The sequence below is a fragment of the Pan paniscus genome, chromosome 5, assembly GCF_029289425.2.
Source record: "Pan paniscus chromosome 5, NHGRI_mPanPan1-v2.0_pri, whole genome shotgun sequence".
NCBI classification, from domain to species: Eukaryota; Metazoa; Chordata; class Mammalia; order Primates; family Hominidae; genus Pan; species Pan paniscus.
Window position 1 is genome coordinate 16,189,076 of NC_073254.2, and position 15,566 is coordinate 16,204,641.

General features: G+C 48.7%; 1 protein-coding gene across 1 annotated transcript in view; it reads right to left on the minus strand.

Annotated features, from left to right (window-relative positions):
* GMDS (GDP-mannose 4,6-dehydratase) overlaps positions 1-15,566 on the minus strand; it is a 697,044-nt gene that overhangs the window by 10,327 nt on the left and 671,151 nt on the right. The window lies entirely within an intron of this gene.

Consider the following 15,566-nt stretch of genomic DNA (forward strand, 5'->3'; position numbering starts at 1 on the left):
TAGATTCAAATAGGCTGGCAGATCCAGCTGCACAAAGAGGCACAGGTGAGCAGAGCAGGAGCAGGCATCCGTGTGCTGCCCTTTCTCATGGTCTGCTTTCTGATTGAGGATCATCCGCAGATGTGTTCATAGCCTCCCCAGGTTCACAGGGCTTCCCATCACCAATTGTCACGTGGAATGCAGGTACAGTATTGCCAGATGGTCTGACTTTTGAAACAGAAGCTAGAGATCCAGACTTTAAATATTCCTGATTTTTAAAATAATGATTCAGAATGTTTGGAAACACTATGTGGATCCAATAAAACACATTTGCAGAATGAATCCAACCTGTGAGCTGCCAGGTGGCAACCTCTGGGTGAAAAGTCGGGTCTCCTTATCATGTGTGGGCATGGCCAGGCCTGCTCACGGAAAGCCCCTAGCAGGCATCAGAGGGAAACTCCTGGGCCCAGAGAAAGGGAGGCAGCCCAGCAATCACTCCGCATAAACCTCAGCGCCCCTCACGCCAGCCTTGGGGGACATGGCTCACCGAGGAGAGGCGTTGCCTTCTATGGTTGTCTCTGCTGTTTCTGGGGCTGATGTGGCTAGAAATATAAAAGGCAGTGAGCACACGGTTCAACATTCCCCCACACTGGCAGTCGACCCACGCCGTGCAGCCTGCCAAGAGCAGGGAGCTTGGGCACAGAGCTGAGAAACTCACAGGGACAAGGGGAGCCACAGCTGCCATCCACACCCCATCTCCTTTATATTCTTTGCACTGCTGTTTCCTACTTCAAGGGCAAACAACTTAAAGCAAGATTGCACCAACTAGGCCCAGTTCTTGCCCATCTGCAATCCTGGGCCAGACTTTACGGCCTGGAACAGGAACAGGCAACTTTGAATAATCCTCACTCAGCGATTTCTCTCCCACCCCAGGTTTCCCAGCTTGCACAATTGCCCCCAAGGCATCCACTCTCAGCTGAGTGAGCTCCAGGCCTTGCACCCACAATGGGCCCCATCCAGACCAGCAGCCTTGGCAAATGACCCAGGCGGTATCCTGTCCCCATATAATGACCTGATGGCCACAGCTCTGATTTTCCAGAACAGTTTAAATTATGAATGATGAGTTCCTTTATCAGATCATGATCAGATTTTTTGGCTCTGAAAATTTCTTCGATGGCCCTAGAAAGGCAGTTCCCACAGGGGAAAAGGCAGGGTCCCTGACTCAACCTTTGTGAACCCTGTGTCCCTGAGTTCCACGCTAACCCTCCTGGAGTCTCAGCTTTCTCATCTGTGAAAAAAACAGCAGAGCCTTCTCAGCCTTGCATCTTCTAAGTGTCTGGAGAATGCAGGGAGGGCTGCCTTGGTGTTTGCTCACTAGGTCTCTCCTTCCCGTGCCTTGAAGTGTTAATTACTGTCCCAGCTAGCAACTCAATAAACCTGAGCTCCCTTCCTCCTAATCCCCTGCACTGATTTTATCTTCACACAACCCCCCTCCACCCCCCAACAAGGGCAGAGTTCTGTTAAGGCCCTGGGCTTGCCCTGTGGTGTCAGGGCCATGACCACCCACCCACACAGGCGCCTGGAGCCTTCCCCCAGTGCCTGCCCTGGCCAGGCCTCCTCTGTAGGTGTGGGTAGGCCTGGGAACCCCGGCCCTGAACAGCCTCAGAGGGCTTCGGTGTTGGAGTGAGCTGGGACCATAAAACTCACAAGCTCCAAGTTCCCAGGCTCTTTGTCAGCCCACAGAGCCCTGTCACCTCACAGCTAATGCAGGCAGTGGCCAGCGATCCCCTGGGAGCGGTTTACAAGCGCAAGTCTGGTTTTTAGAAAAAGCAGCTGAGGTTATAGTAAGCAGCTGACAGTTCCCCCACAGCTTCAAGCTGTAAGCAGCAAAGTGAAAGAGGGGAAGGAGCGTCCTGAGTGGCGTTCTCATGGGAGAGTCACGTCCACCTGGGAAGCAGGGAGATTTGGGCAATCATCCCACTGTACCAGGAAGACAGCCAAGACCCCCACTGCCCCACAGCCTCCCCACGCCAGAAGCCAGCCCCACTCCAGCCTCAGCCCAGGCGTAACACTGACTCCCCCACGGGCCACAGAGGCTGTGGTCTCAGGGCTTCAGACTGCATTTGCTCCTGTTCACAAAGAAAAGGATTCCAGTAACACCAGAAGTTCTCTCTCCAAAACCGGCAGACCCGGAAGCCCTATTTTGAAACGTTTCTTCACGCCCAGACCTCAGCCAAAGCAGGAAAGACGGCGCTCAGCGGGGAATGAAAGGCTGGCCTTGTTCTGATGGGAAAGCAGCACTGTGGCTCCCCACAATCCGAAAATGCAGTTTTGATGATTAAAGTGCACATTTCAACAGGCTTTGTGACAGACACTCCTGGCGGCAAGGTCTGGGAAAAGGAGGCTGCCAGTAAACCGCCTGCTAGCCTTGTTTTCTCTGAACTTCTGGCCCCAGTGGGAAAGGAAATTAAAACTTCATTTTTAATTTTTAGTTATGACCCATTGTGCTGCAGGGTCACGGCCGGGGGTTTAGAAAACCTAGCCTCGAAAAGGGTCTGAAACACTGTCTTTGAGGTCAGTTCACAAGCCCAGAAGCACCCGAGGCGCAGCTGGCGGGGTGGGGGGCGCAGAATGTTTGCATAGGACAGAGACCTCCACAGAGACCCCATAAACATCCCTGAGACCGGGAATGCACTTACATTTGCAATTGACCTAATGGTGCCTACAGGACTTTCTCACTTGTTCTCACACCCCAGCTTGATGGACTTCGGCTCTCAAATTCTATCATGCTATTTTACTACGTATTTCTTAGAGGTCAGTTTATGAAATAACATGCAGAACAACTAGTCCTGGCAATAATGAAAGAGGAGGAGTTGGAAAAAGACACAGCCAGGGCCCACACTCCAGCATTGCTCAATGGATAACCTAACTTAATGGGTACATTAACTCCCAGGAATTTAAGACAAAGCTCTTTAGGAAAGACCACCTAGTGTCTCTTCTTGACTTCACGGAGGAAGTCTAGAAAATACTAGTGACCATGGGAAAGCAAACAGACCCAAAATGGTCGTGTTTGGCCTTCAGGGAATTTTGTTGGTTCTTTGAAAAAGGTGAATTAGTCGCCACCATTGAAAGTCCCGGTTTCCTGCTCCTCTCCGTGGATTGGAAAATGAGGCTTCGTGAGGCCCACCGTCCCGTGTGGCATCATCTGTGGGGCTGAGAGCACCTGCCCCCTAGGTCGGTTGTCCCACTCCCACTCAGCACAGCCGCCACGCCAGGCTGCTGGGAGTGTCTGAGCTTCAGAACCCTGTTCTGGAGTGAATGGAACATACTCGACACCCTTGGAGCCAAGCAACTGAGATGCACCATTTTCAATAGACTTCAGGGCCCTATCAGAAACTGCCGTCAAATGATTCTGTTATGTGTAACAAATACATAGACAGAGAGCAAATGGAAAGGGCCCGGCCAGGGGGCCCCCAGCCTAGACAGCCTCCACACACCCCCTCAGAGGTACCACTTCCCACCACTGCTTTGGCCTGAATACCCCCTCACTTGGCCACTCCTTCTGGCTGCGGCCCCTCCAGCTTCTGCTAGCAAATGTCCCATAGAGAGTCAAGGGACACTCATCCTTCTCCCAGGACACTGGCTGCCCAGATCTCCCCCTGCCTGCAGCCGGGGACCTGAACTGAGAGAGGTGAGATATTAGCATCCCCTGGTCCATTTCAGGCTTCAGGAGCCCCGCCAGCTGCAGGCCAACTTTGGAAGACATTTGTGGTGTGGAGACAAAGCCGAGCCCCGGCTGGTCATCCCCACCCGTCAGGGCAGCTGTGCCTGCCAGCCCTGCCTGCCCCTGCCATGCCTGCCACACTCCTACCTGGCCCAGGCTGGAAGGCATCCAGGACAGGTCAAAAGTCCCAAATGAGGATGAATATCTGAAAATGGGCACTGAAAGGGGGCGGAATACACGCACACTAAACTGCAGGTAGCTGTCAAACATTTGGAAACAACAGCGGCCTCAAAGTTCAATGTTACATTTCCACACTGTGATCATTAAACGGTAAGAAACAACCGTCCCAAGAAGGACGAAGAGAACCTTGGATGCCATCTGTGTCAAGCTGTCCCTGGAAAGAAGGAACACTGAGTCCTGAGGGCAAAGGTGAGAATAAACACCGCGCACCCTCAGCCGGGGCCCCATGTTCCTCCGTGATGTTCCACTTTTGGAAAGGAAGCTGGCACTTGGGTGTGCAACAACCTGCCTTCAAACGCCAGTGGCGGGATTTGTTTTTACATTTACATTTTATTATTTTGTGTAGAAAATCCTGCTTTTGAACACCTCAAAAATGAAACTGCAAGGAAAAGCCAGTGAGACGCAGGAGGGGTGAGAGGGACTGCGCGGCACCCGGCGCTCTTGGGGAGAAGGCCTGCCGCTCTGCTTTCTGCATTTCTTTGCTGGAATTTATTGCTCATCCAAGCACAACTGATAATTGAGTGGGTTACTCCACCAGCTCTCCAAAAACAATAATGCCACATGTCCAAAATTCCACGGTTGCAAGAACCTTGTATCCAACAAATTATAAAGAGTCCCTCTATGGTAACCATCTCATACCAAATAAATCCTCCTGTTGTCACAGACTGGCCATGGTTCTTTCCATTTCTTACGTGGGCTTTGAACAGACCATAAATTCATTAATGAATTAGTCAGATTTTGACCACAGTCCTTTCCACAGAGGCTAGGCTAGGTATGATGAATTCAAGCCTAGTGGCCACGCACAGGAAAAATCATACAAATTCCCTCCTCATAAATTGAGGATGAGGCATTGTGGGGAAACGCCCGGTGAGTTCTCGCTTACATCAGATTTATTGATCATTTATTAGCTGTTTGAACAAATGGTCCGGAAAACATCCTGCATGGGTTCTGGTCCAGGGCACCAGCAGCTAACCACGACTGTGGTCAGGTCACATGTGTCCCCTCTGATGCTCAGATGCCCCGGCTCTAAAATTAGTCCCTAATAGGCTTCTGGCCTGAAACTCCATGATCTTACCTTGTAATTTGCAAGAAAAAAAATCAGGTAATATCTTGGAAGAAATGAGCAAGAAAGACTGAAGAGGAACTGATGATGGGAATACCATTGACCCTATCTCCCCTAACAGGAGGGAAAAGGGATCCCTTCAGATTCTGAAATCAGAGTTCATCCTTTCTGATTTCTAGAGAGATTCTGCAGCCTGAGTTTAGCACCCCAGTAGGCAAAGAGACCTGGGCTGAGATGCACCCCATTCCCCAGGCTGAAAAGAGACCACGGATGGGACTTTTCTTTACCTGGGAAGAACATACTCATCACCACATCAAAGCCCTCCAAAGGCAGAGAGGCCACATTTTTATTAGTTCATGTCTGCTCCAGTGGCAGATATAGAGAAACAGTGGGAAGATGATGGGGGAAAGCAAGGTTCCAGGAATGGTCTGGGTGTATCAGTGAACAGCAGAGTCATTATAAATACATAATGTAATGTAGTCACAGAAAGGAATTTTTTTTAAAGACATGATACACTGGGTGCATACAAAGAGGCAAACACTGCAGGCTTGGGTGAGAACAAGGCGTCCTTTATTCTGCAGATCCCAACCTTAGCTCAGCCCCAGAAGAAGACCGCAGACAGTTTGGAGCACCCCAAGTTCAGAGGAACATTGAGACACTGGAAACCTTCCAGAAAGGAGCCACAAAGCTGAGTTGCAGGCTGCGAGGGCTGAGCAGTGGAGAGAGGGTCAACAGCATTAAACACTGAGTAAGTGCCGTGGCTGTAAGTCAACCGGGGCAAGAATGACCTACAAATAATCCCAGGGCCTCCCCGATGAAGAAGGTTTCCATTCTGCCCAGGATGGAGACCTGGGCAGCTGCAGACCACACCCAGGCTCAGGGCCAAGGAGCCCATGATATATTTATACACTTGCAGCTTCCAGGGCCCGTGGTTGCTGGCCTGCCTGTGCTACGAATAGCAAGGTCAACTGTCAGGGACATTGTCCTACAGGGGGTAACAAGCTCCAAAAGAAGCAGCCCCCAGGGACAGGGGAGTGAGCCCAGGTTAGTGTCAGGTGCGTTCCCCCCTCATTTCACCCCTCCTCACTTCCAGCCCTTCCCCCCTTTCCTGTGCACTCCTTCCTCCCCCCTACTCCTTGCAAGGACCCTTCTGTTATACCAGCTTCCCTAGTCCAGGAGGACAATGAGATGATGAACAGGTTTCCCTGAAGGTGCGAGTAGCTCTGAAAATTCACCTCCGAGAGGGAAGCACCTGTGCAGATAGTGAAGCCAGTGGACTTGGTGGCTGGGGACGGTCCTGGGCCACTGTCCTCCCCTGTGTGAGCTCCTCGCTTAGCCTGGAGCCACCACAGCATCAGGGGCAGAGACCAAGGTCTGCTCTCTTCCGGAACGAGCCATCTATCCTCCCCTTCCCACAACCATCCCAAGCCTATCCTTCCCTGAAACACACAACCGCTTGCTCTAAATTTTAAAAAAAAGATACACAAAGATGTGAGAGAGTTACCTGCTGTTTTCTAGCTTTGAAATCAATGGTCTGAGAAAAAGCAGCTTTCCGGTCCACTAACAGGATTGTTACTTGGAGCAGCTTAGGGATGGATTACTCATGCCCCAGCTGGGGAACACTCTCATGAGTCTACTTTAAAAAAAATATTAATACTGCATTGGCTAAAAACAACCAAGGTCCAATTTTATATGAAGTGATAAAATCAGCGTAGAGAAAAATCCATGAGCCAGCAAACCTGGACGAGAGGTCGTGGATGACTCACCTGGGAGCCCAGCTTGCAGGGTGGCCGGAAAGCACCCCATGCTTTGCTGGTGGAACTGGGGGCCACAAAGGGAGGGGAAAGCCAGAACTCTGGGATTAGAATCTTCAGAACCTGTGTCTACTTTTCTGCCTTAGAAAGAAGCCTTTAGAAGCACAAGAATTATCTTATAATTCAGGCTTGGTCAGGGGCACAGGTCCATCCCGCGGTGGTCTCCCACCATGGAAAGGCACAGGATGGGACGTCGGCTGACCCGAGCCATGAGTGGGCTGAGGAGGGGAAAGCAGTGCAGCCGGCTTGGGGGGCAAGCTGGGGCATGTGAGTGTGTGTTTCAGCAACATTTCCAGCTACCTCGGTTCCCCCTGGCATCCTCCTGCCTTCCTGCAGCCCCTGGCCCTCCTTCTTCTACCTGAGCCTTTGTCTTGCAGGCTCTGGGATGGTGGGGATCCTCTACACCAGGGTCTCCTGCTCGTCCTTGTACTAAAGCAGCAGCTGGGCATTGTCAGAATGGCTGAAGGAGGGACTCAGAGAGGCTGCAGGAGGGAGTCAGGCCTGGGGTGGGTGAGGGCTACTGTCCTATGAGACCAGGAGAGCAGATGAAGGACTCCTGAGCCCAGAGAGGACTTGGCCTGCCCAGAGTTACCCAAGATGCCTGGGGAGGTGAGGCTTGGAGAGCTCATGGAGTGAGTCCCAAAGACCCCAGCAGAGACAGTGGGCAGAAAGACTCCCGGGCCCTCTCTGTGGGGCTGATTCACCCACGCGACAGCCACAGGGTGGGGAGGGGCTGGCCACAGCGGAGGGGTGCACTGACCTGAGAACCCAATGCTGGGAGGCTGGCTCCGGGCACGTCACCTCCCCCCTCATGTGCTCTCCTTGTGCCGCCGTCCCAGCAGCGCCCCATCTCACCAACTCCCACCTTCATGTGTGGCCGCCCACCTAGAGCCATGCCTGAAGCCACTGTCCCTGACCACAAAGCTTTTGGCTGATAGGAAGCACGACAGCACTGGGGCCCTACACTGGAAGCGGGACCGTCCAGAGAAGAAGACTGCGCACAGGGATCGGGAGCTGGGACACACGTTAGTCAAGGTGTACAAGGGAGGAATCACCGCCATGTGAAGCCACTACTCGGGGAGGACGTGGGCCACACGGAGCTCAGTGACAGTACTCCCGGGAGTGTACATCGTTGGTAACGTCCACGACAGTGTCCCTGCCTGTGACCCAATAATTTCACATCCAGGGACACACTTCACAGAAATGCATGCACGGGCACAACAGCATTGAATGGGAGAGCTGCACAGAGCCTCTTCATAGCATCCCCAAACTGGAAGCAACCCAAACACCTAGCGGACACAAATGAGTAGAAAATGAACAAAGGAGCATTATAAGCAATGAAAACAGTGAACCAGAGAGACGCACATGAGACAGGCTCCATCTCACAAGCCTGAGGTTTAGGAAGAGAAGCAACCGAGACCCCACGTTGGCCAGGCACGGTGGCTCATGCCTGTAATCCCAATACTTTGGGAGGCCAAGGCAGGTGGATCACCTGAGGTCAGGAGTTCGAGACCAGTCTGACCAATGTGGTGAAACCCCATCTCTACTAAATACAAACAAATTAGCCAGGTGTGGTAGCACATGTCTGTAATTTCAGCTACTTGGGAGACTGAGGCAGGACAATTGTTTGAATCCGGGAGGCGGAGGTTGCAGTGAGCTGAGATTGCACCACTGCGCTCCAGCCTGGGCAATATGAGCGAAACTCCATCTAAAAAAAAAAAAAAAAAAAAAGCCCAGGCAATATGACGCCACTTCCAGAAAACTCTAAGACAGGCACAAGAAAGACCACTACCCTGTATGGTTTAGGGGTTACATCTAGGCGGCAAAGCAAACATCTACAGAGAAGGGAGACAAAGATGCGACTGGGAATGGCCCATGGCAGCTGCCTTCCTGGGGTGGAACACAGTTCTGGGGGGGTTCATAAGGTCTCATTTCCCATATCTCGGGTGGTTTCACTCAGCCATTCATACACAGGAAAAACATAACAAGAAATGTGTAGACCTTTAGGATGAAACTTCAAAATGCTCCTGAAGAACACAGGGTAGAGCTGTGTGGATGGAAGGACAGACCTTACTCATCTCTTGTTAGGAAGACTCAGCATTAAAGGGCATCAATGGCCAGGCACAGTGGCTCACACCTGTAATCCCAGCACTCTGGGAGGCCGAGGCAGGTGGATCACCTGAGGTCAGGAGTTTGAGACTAGCCTGGCCAACATGGTAAAACCCTGTGTCTACTAAAAAATACAAAAATTAGCCAGGCGGGGTGGTGGGCACCTGTAATCCCAGCTACTTGGGAGGCTGAGGCAGGAGAATCGCTTGAACTCGGGAGGCAGAGGTTGCAGTGAGCCAAGATTGCACCACTGCACTCCAGCCTGGGGGACGGAGCAAGACTCCATCTCAAAAAAAAAAAAAAAAAAAAAAGGCATCAATTATCTCTAAGGTCACTTATATATGAACATCATCTCCATTTTTAAAAGAGGATTTTTCTGGAACTAGACATGTAGTTTTAAAGTTAATATGGAGAAAAAAAGGAAGAAGCAAGACAATTCTGAAAAGAAAGAAAAATGAAGAAGGACCAGCCCTCAGAGGTATTAAAACATATTCTAAAGGTGTTAATTAAATAATTAAAACTGAAAGGCAGACCTGTGGAAAAGAGTCAAAAACTCAGAAGCAGGGTCAAATGAATATGTGAAACGAATATATGATCAAGACTACATCTTAGCTTGGTGGCAGTAAAGATGGACTTTTAAATAAAGGAGGCCGGTGCCATCAGGCAGCCATCTGGAAAAAGGTAAAGTGGACCCGCCCTTCCCAGAATGTGCCGGAGTAACTCCAAATGTATCACAGATCTAAACATTAGAAAATAGAAGCACAAAAAGTAGCAGAAAAATTCAAGGGCAGATATCTACCTTTAAAGCCTTGAAGAGGGAGATCTTTTTAACTGTAACGCAAAACTTCAGTAGCCATTTAAAAAAAGATTGAGGGATATTGGCTAATCTAAACATAAAAATCAAAAACTTCTATGTGGAAAACACCATAGATAGTACGGATGTGAGATGATATTAGGGAATTATTGTAAATTATCTTGGATGTGATAATGGTATGATGAGTGTATAATAAAACGTCCTTATTTTTAGAAGGTACACACAGAAGTCCTTGGTGTCTAGAAGCACACAAACACACACACACATGCCCACACATGAGCACACACACGTGTGCACACACAGAGATAAGGCAGAAGCGGTACCCGATGTCAATTCAAATTGTTGAATTTAGAGGGTGGACATACAGTTGATCATTGTACTATTCTTTCCATTATTTATTTATGCATAAGAGAAAACTGAAAAATACATCATCAACAAAGTCAAAAGACAAATGACAAACTGGGGAAAAAATGTTTGTAACTCATATCATAGACAAGGGTTAATCTTCCTAATACATAAAGAACTTCTATAAATCAGGAAGAAAAAGTCCAATAACCCAATAGGAAGGTGGACAAATGAATAAATAGTTCACAGGAAAAGAAATAGAATGTATGAAAAGAACTCAAAGGAAATTCTAATTCAACTACATTGAGATAACATTTCTCACTTATCAGACTGGCAAAATCCAAAAACTGGTCGGCATGTTAGGTTGGTAAGGCTGTGAAGAAACAGTCCATCTCCTTGTGGCTGGTAGGAGGGCAGGGAGGTAAGACGCTGATGAAGAGGGATTTTCTGTTTATCAGAGCTGTCAGTGCATGGCCCCATGACCTAGCAATCTGACTTTGGAGATTTACCCTGTGGATGCTCCCACTTCCATACTTAATGACATATGGCCAAGGCGCTCTGTTGAATCCGTGTTTGTTATGGTCAAGGCTGGCAACAGCACAAGTATCCATCTATAGGGGCCGTGTTAAATCAACTGAGGCCTCTCCACCCCATAGAATACCAGGCAATTCTAAAAGGGGAGGCCCTGTGTACAAAGGGGAGACCAACAGGATGCCATATTAAGTGAAAAAAGCAAGGTTGTATTGGTCATGAAAGAATGAAAAATAAGAATTTTCAAAATTATGAATATATTTCCATAAGGGATGGACGTACTCCCACCTGCCCTCCCACAAAACTAATCGAAGTTATATTTGCTTAGTAGTTATATTTGGCGGTGGGATTTGGACCTGAATGGGAGAAAGGCTTCTCAATGCCTATCTTCTTAGGTCTTTTTTCTATTTAAATCATGCTCATGGTTTGCTATTCAAACAATAAAATTTGATTTAAAATAAAAACAGAGAACTGTCAGAAAAACTCAAGGCTTTCTTTTGATTTTTGAAAAAAGTTTCTTAAATGTTGGTAATACTTATTTTGAAGGGTATTCTATGAGTTGTCAGGTCAAAACCTTTACTCTCAACATTTTCCATAACCTTGGTCATCTCTTTAATTGCGCAAAATAAAGAGCCAATGTTTCACCGGGTGAGTTTAGTGCTTATAGGGAGCTCACTGTACCAATTCAGAGCATGAAAACCCTCTCTTCGGTGGCAAGGAACAGGGGCTTTCCTCTGCGTGTTCCACTGGCCCTCCCACATGGCTTTGCTTGTGGAGACATTGCCCGGCTTCCCCCAGGGGCCCCTGGAACTCTGTCTCGGTAAGCTCATACAATCACCTTTCCAGATAATTCATAAACAAATACGGAGGTGAGAAGATCAACAGCACAAGAGTGTTGGCTGTCATTCAACAGAGAGGGAATTAGAATTGCTCCACTGGGTCTTGTCCAAAAAACCAACTCTAAGCACCTCTCCTCCCCTCTGAGCCACCCCAATGCCCGAAGGCCACATGTACAGACTCCATTCGTTCTAGTTCTTTTCATAAGAGAGAAGAACCGAGTGTTTCACATGCCTGTAACATGGGCAGGAAATGCTAGGATCCATGTGAAACCCACCACCCTCCCCCAGAAGCTCCTGGCTTTAGCACGGAATACTCTGCAGAACGTAGCTGCCGTGAAGATGATGGCCCTGAACTGCCACACTCCCCAGAGAGGTGACAGGCTAGGGACTGAGGCTCGGGCAATCCCGCCAAGTATCCCCCCACTCTCCCCACATTCTGACACCCTACTGGGGGCTTTCGTGCAGGTGAAATCTGGTTAAAAGAAACAGTTGGGAAGAGACTAAAACACTCACCAGAAAGCTCCTGCAGCCAGGAGGAAAGTGTCCGTAGAAGGAGGTGGTGCATTTCCTTGGCCACCGTGGGTTCCCCGACTAGCTCAAGGAGAAAGGGTCTTTCATGGATGCAGCAGCAAAGGTAACTCTGCCGACCCGGCAGGGGACCATGGCTACTGCTCAGCGCCCACAGGGCAGGGCCTCTCGTGCAGCCGATTGAGCCATTCTCTGCATCCTCAGTCCCCACCCGGAGGACAGGTCGGGCACTGGCTCCCTGGAGGGTCGGCACAGCCTCTGAATTCCCGATGAACACCCTGTTGTTCCAGCCAGGTTCTCCCTGGAACAAGCCAAGCCAACCTCAGCATTTTATTTTCTTCTTCAATTCATCCTCTTAAATTCTTTGCCCTTTTCCATTCTGTGACTTTTGCCTTTTTCTGTTTTCCTTTTGCAAAATAAAAGAACAAGGCAATATAATTTTTCAATATGGAAAATTAGAGAATTCAGTTTTTCCCAAATCAGGTAATGCTAGTGTCCAGTTATTCTTCAGAGCCCTCGTGAAGAGAGTTTCAGGTTGTAAAAAGGTCTGTTAAGTAAAAAACTATTAGTTATGATTGTTGCTCTCCCAGAACCATACCTCTGACTGACTAGAAGTCACTTCATTCATCAAGCCAGCACTTTTCCCTCCAGACAGCTGGAGCTAGTAATTGCTACTGACTATAGCTATTGACAAGTGGCATCCACTCAACTGAGTATGGAAGGCATGGAGGAAACGGAGGACGACACAGAGGCAGGCTGGTGCTCACCTCCATAGCGGGGGTGTAGCCACAGTGCCTTCCTCCTTCCTCTTGTTTTCAAGGGTTACTATTTCCTACCAATATAAAAATGTAGGTCCGGGGGGGTGCCCCTCCCTCTCCCCCTCTTATGTGGTAACAGGCATTGAGTGAATGTGCCCAGGACTCAGCGTTCACTGCTGTTCCCATTCAAGTTCACGCTCCTGCTTTTTTTTTTCTTTTTTTTTTTAGAGACAGGGTCTCACTGTGTGGTCCAGGCTGGAGTGAACTGGTGTGATCTCAGCTCACTGCAGCCTCCAATTCCCAAGCTCAAGCCATCCTCCCACCTCAGCCTCCCAAGTAGCTGGGACTACAGGTGTGCACCATCACACCTGGCTAATTTTTTTTCTAATTTTGTATAGAGACGGGTCTCCCTTTGTTGCTCAGGCTGGTCTCTAACACCTGTCCTCAAACGATCTTGCCTCGGCCCTGCAAAGTGCTGGGATTGCAGGTGTGAGCCACCGCACCCAGGCCACACTCCGGCTTTTGAAGCAGCAGGCAAATGAGTGCATTTGTTTGTTGCTGAGAAAGAATGGAGGGCATGATCTGATGAGTCTGTCTGCTCCTCCAGCCTCCCTTTCCCACAGGACCAGGTGCGAGAGCCTGCGGTGCCCCCAAGGGAAAAATGACCGTGTGGTTCAGGTTTGCATGGCCTAGACCAAGAGTGTAGGCCCTGCGTGTGTGTGTGTGTGTGTGTTCATGTGTGGTGTGTGCGTCTGCGTGTGTGGCGTAGTGAATGTACTGGGTGTATGAGAGTGTGCGTGAGGGCGTGTGTTGGGTGTGTGTGCGTATGAGTATGTGGTGTGTGAGAGTATGGGTGTATGTGAGTGTGCATGTGTGTAAGTTGTGTGCAAGTGTATTGGGTGTGTGTCTGCTTATGTGTGTGGGTTGGGTGTGCATGTGTGTATTCAAGTATTGGTGTGTGTGTGTATGTGTGAGAGAGAGAGATCTTTTGGGTGACTGGGCTAAGTGCTGAATTACCAGAGAACCGACGCCAACAAATTCAAATGAAGAATTTCTTTTTTCATTGATTCAAGAAAGGCTTAATAGCTCTGGCAGAAACTCTCCAGAAAAATTTACCTTTGGGCAGTCATGGCCCAGCACCAGACAAGAAAGCTTTCAGCCTCAAAGAATTTGGCAGAAAGTTATGAGCAAGTGAATAAAGAAGCTGGAAATGAGACTCCATAGATCACTGCCGCGAACCTGTTTGCTCCTGTTAACACCAGGCAGCACTGGTTCTAGTCTTGACTCAGGCACAATTCCCCAGGCAGTGAGACTTGGCTCACCTGGCTTGGCAGCTGCGGCGTTACAACCCATGAAGGCTTTTGTGCGCTTATGTTAAGTGACCTTTATGGAAATATCATATGCTGTCGACATCACAGGAAAACCCATATACTTATCCTAAAGCCATCTCCATGCAGAACCTTGCCTGCTCAGAATCAATCCCATGGTAACCCTTCCTGCAAAATAGAGACCCACATCTAAGAGCAAGTTGTCCTAAGTTCATGGTAAGCGTTTGTAAAGTTCCCGAACTTCCGCCAATCCACAATGTGGAAATTCACATGAAAGTAAGGACATTTTCCAAAGAATAAGTGGCCCCAAACTATCTGTGCCTGAATTATCAAGATAATGCGTGCTAATACCCGGCACTGCCTTGATTTATCTGATGACTCGACTCAAGTCTCCACTTCAGTCACACGTCATTCGTTCTCCAAATGAGCAAAATAAACAAGTCTAAAAGTTAAAAGTATGAAAGTGACTGTCTATCTACTCTATTTTGCCGAGTAGTTAATTGTTATTTCTTACTTGAGTCATCATCATTGATTTTTGTTTGTTGGTTGGTTTTTTGTTTTTTGAAACGAGGTCTTGCTCTGTTGCCTAGGCTGGAATGCAGTGGCACAATCCCGGCTCACTGCGACCTCTGCCTCCTGGGTTCAAGCAATTCTCCTGCCTCAGCCTCCTGAGTAGCCAGGATTACAGGCGTACACCACAACACCTGGTTAACTTTTGTATTTTTAGTACAGACGATGTTTCACCATGTTGGCCAGTCTGGTCTGGAACCCCTGATCTCAAGTGATCTGCCTGCCTGGGCCTCCCAAAGTGCTGGGATTATAGGCGTGAGCCACCATGCCCAGCCCATCATTAATTGTTAACAAACATTTATCAAGTGTGTGTTCTGGGCCAGGTACTGAGAAGACAAAGATGAATAAGAAACAGATGTTGCCCGGAATTATAATTACAATGGGCAGTGAAGGCTATTTTCCTTCACTCCTACCACAAGGCCAACGCTGTACAAGGTGCTTTGCAATTTCATTTATTCCCCAACAATTATAGTCAATTCCATTCAAAAAATCTTTGTATGAAACATTGCCAGCAATATGAGAGTGATTGTTCAGAGCAAACCTTCAGTCTTCAAGCAGTGCTTGGTACAGAGTGGGTATTTGATAAACGGCAGCTGTAATTGTTACTGTTTACTTCTTTCAATTGGGACAGAAATTACATCTCACGGGCTGTCTCCTAGTACTCAGCACAGTGACTGGCTCATAAGAGGCCTTTAACTACAATGCCATCATGTTTTCTCATGGACAGAGATGACTGATATGAAGTCTCAAATTGCGCAAAGTAAAAGAGGCACATTGAGAATTCATGACCCCCTTGATTGATTGGTTGATTGATTGACTCCCCTTCCAAAAGCCCATTTTAGAGCAATCTTTTAAACATACTATTATGATCTGGTGGCTGGGCATGTGACACTGTCCACACAAGAAATGTGAACAGGGAAGGAA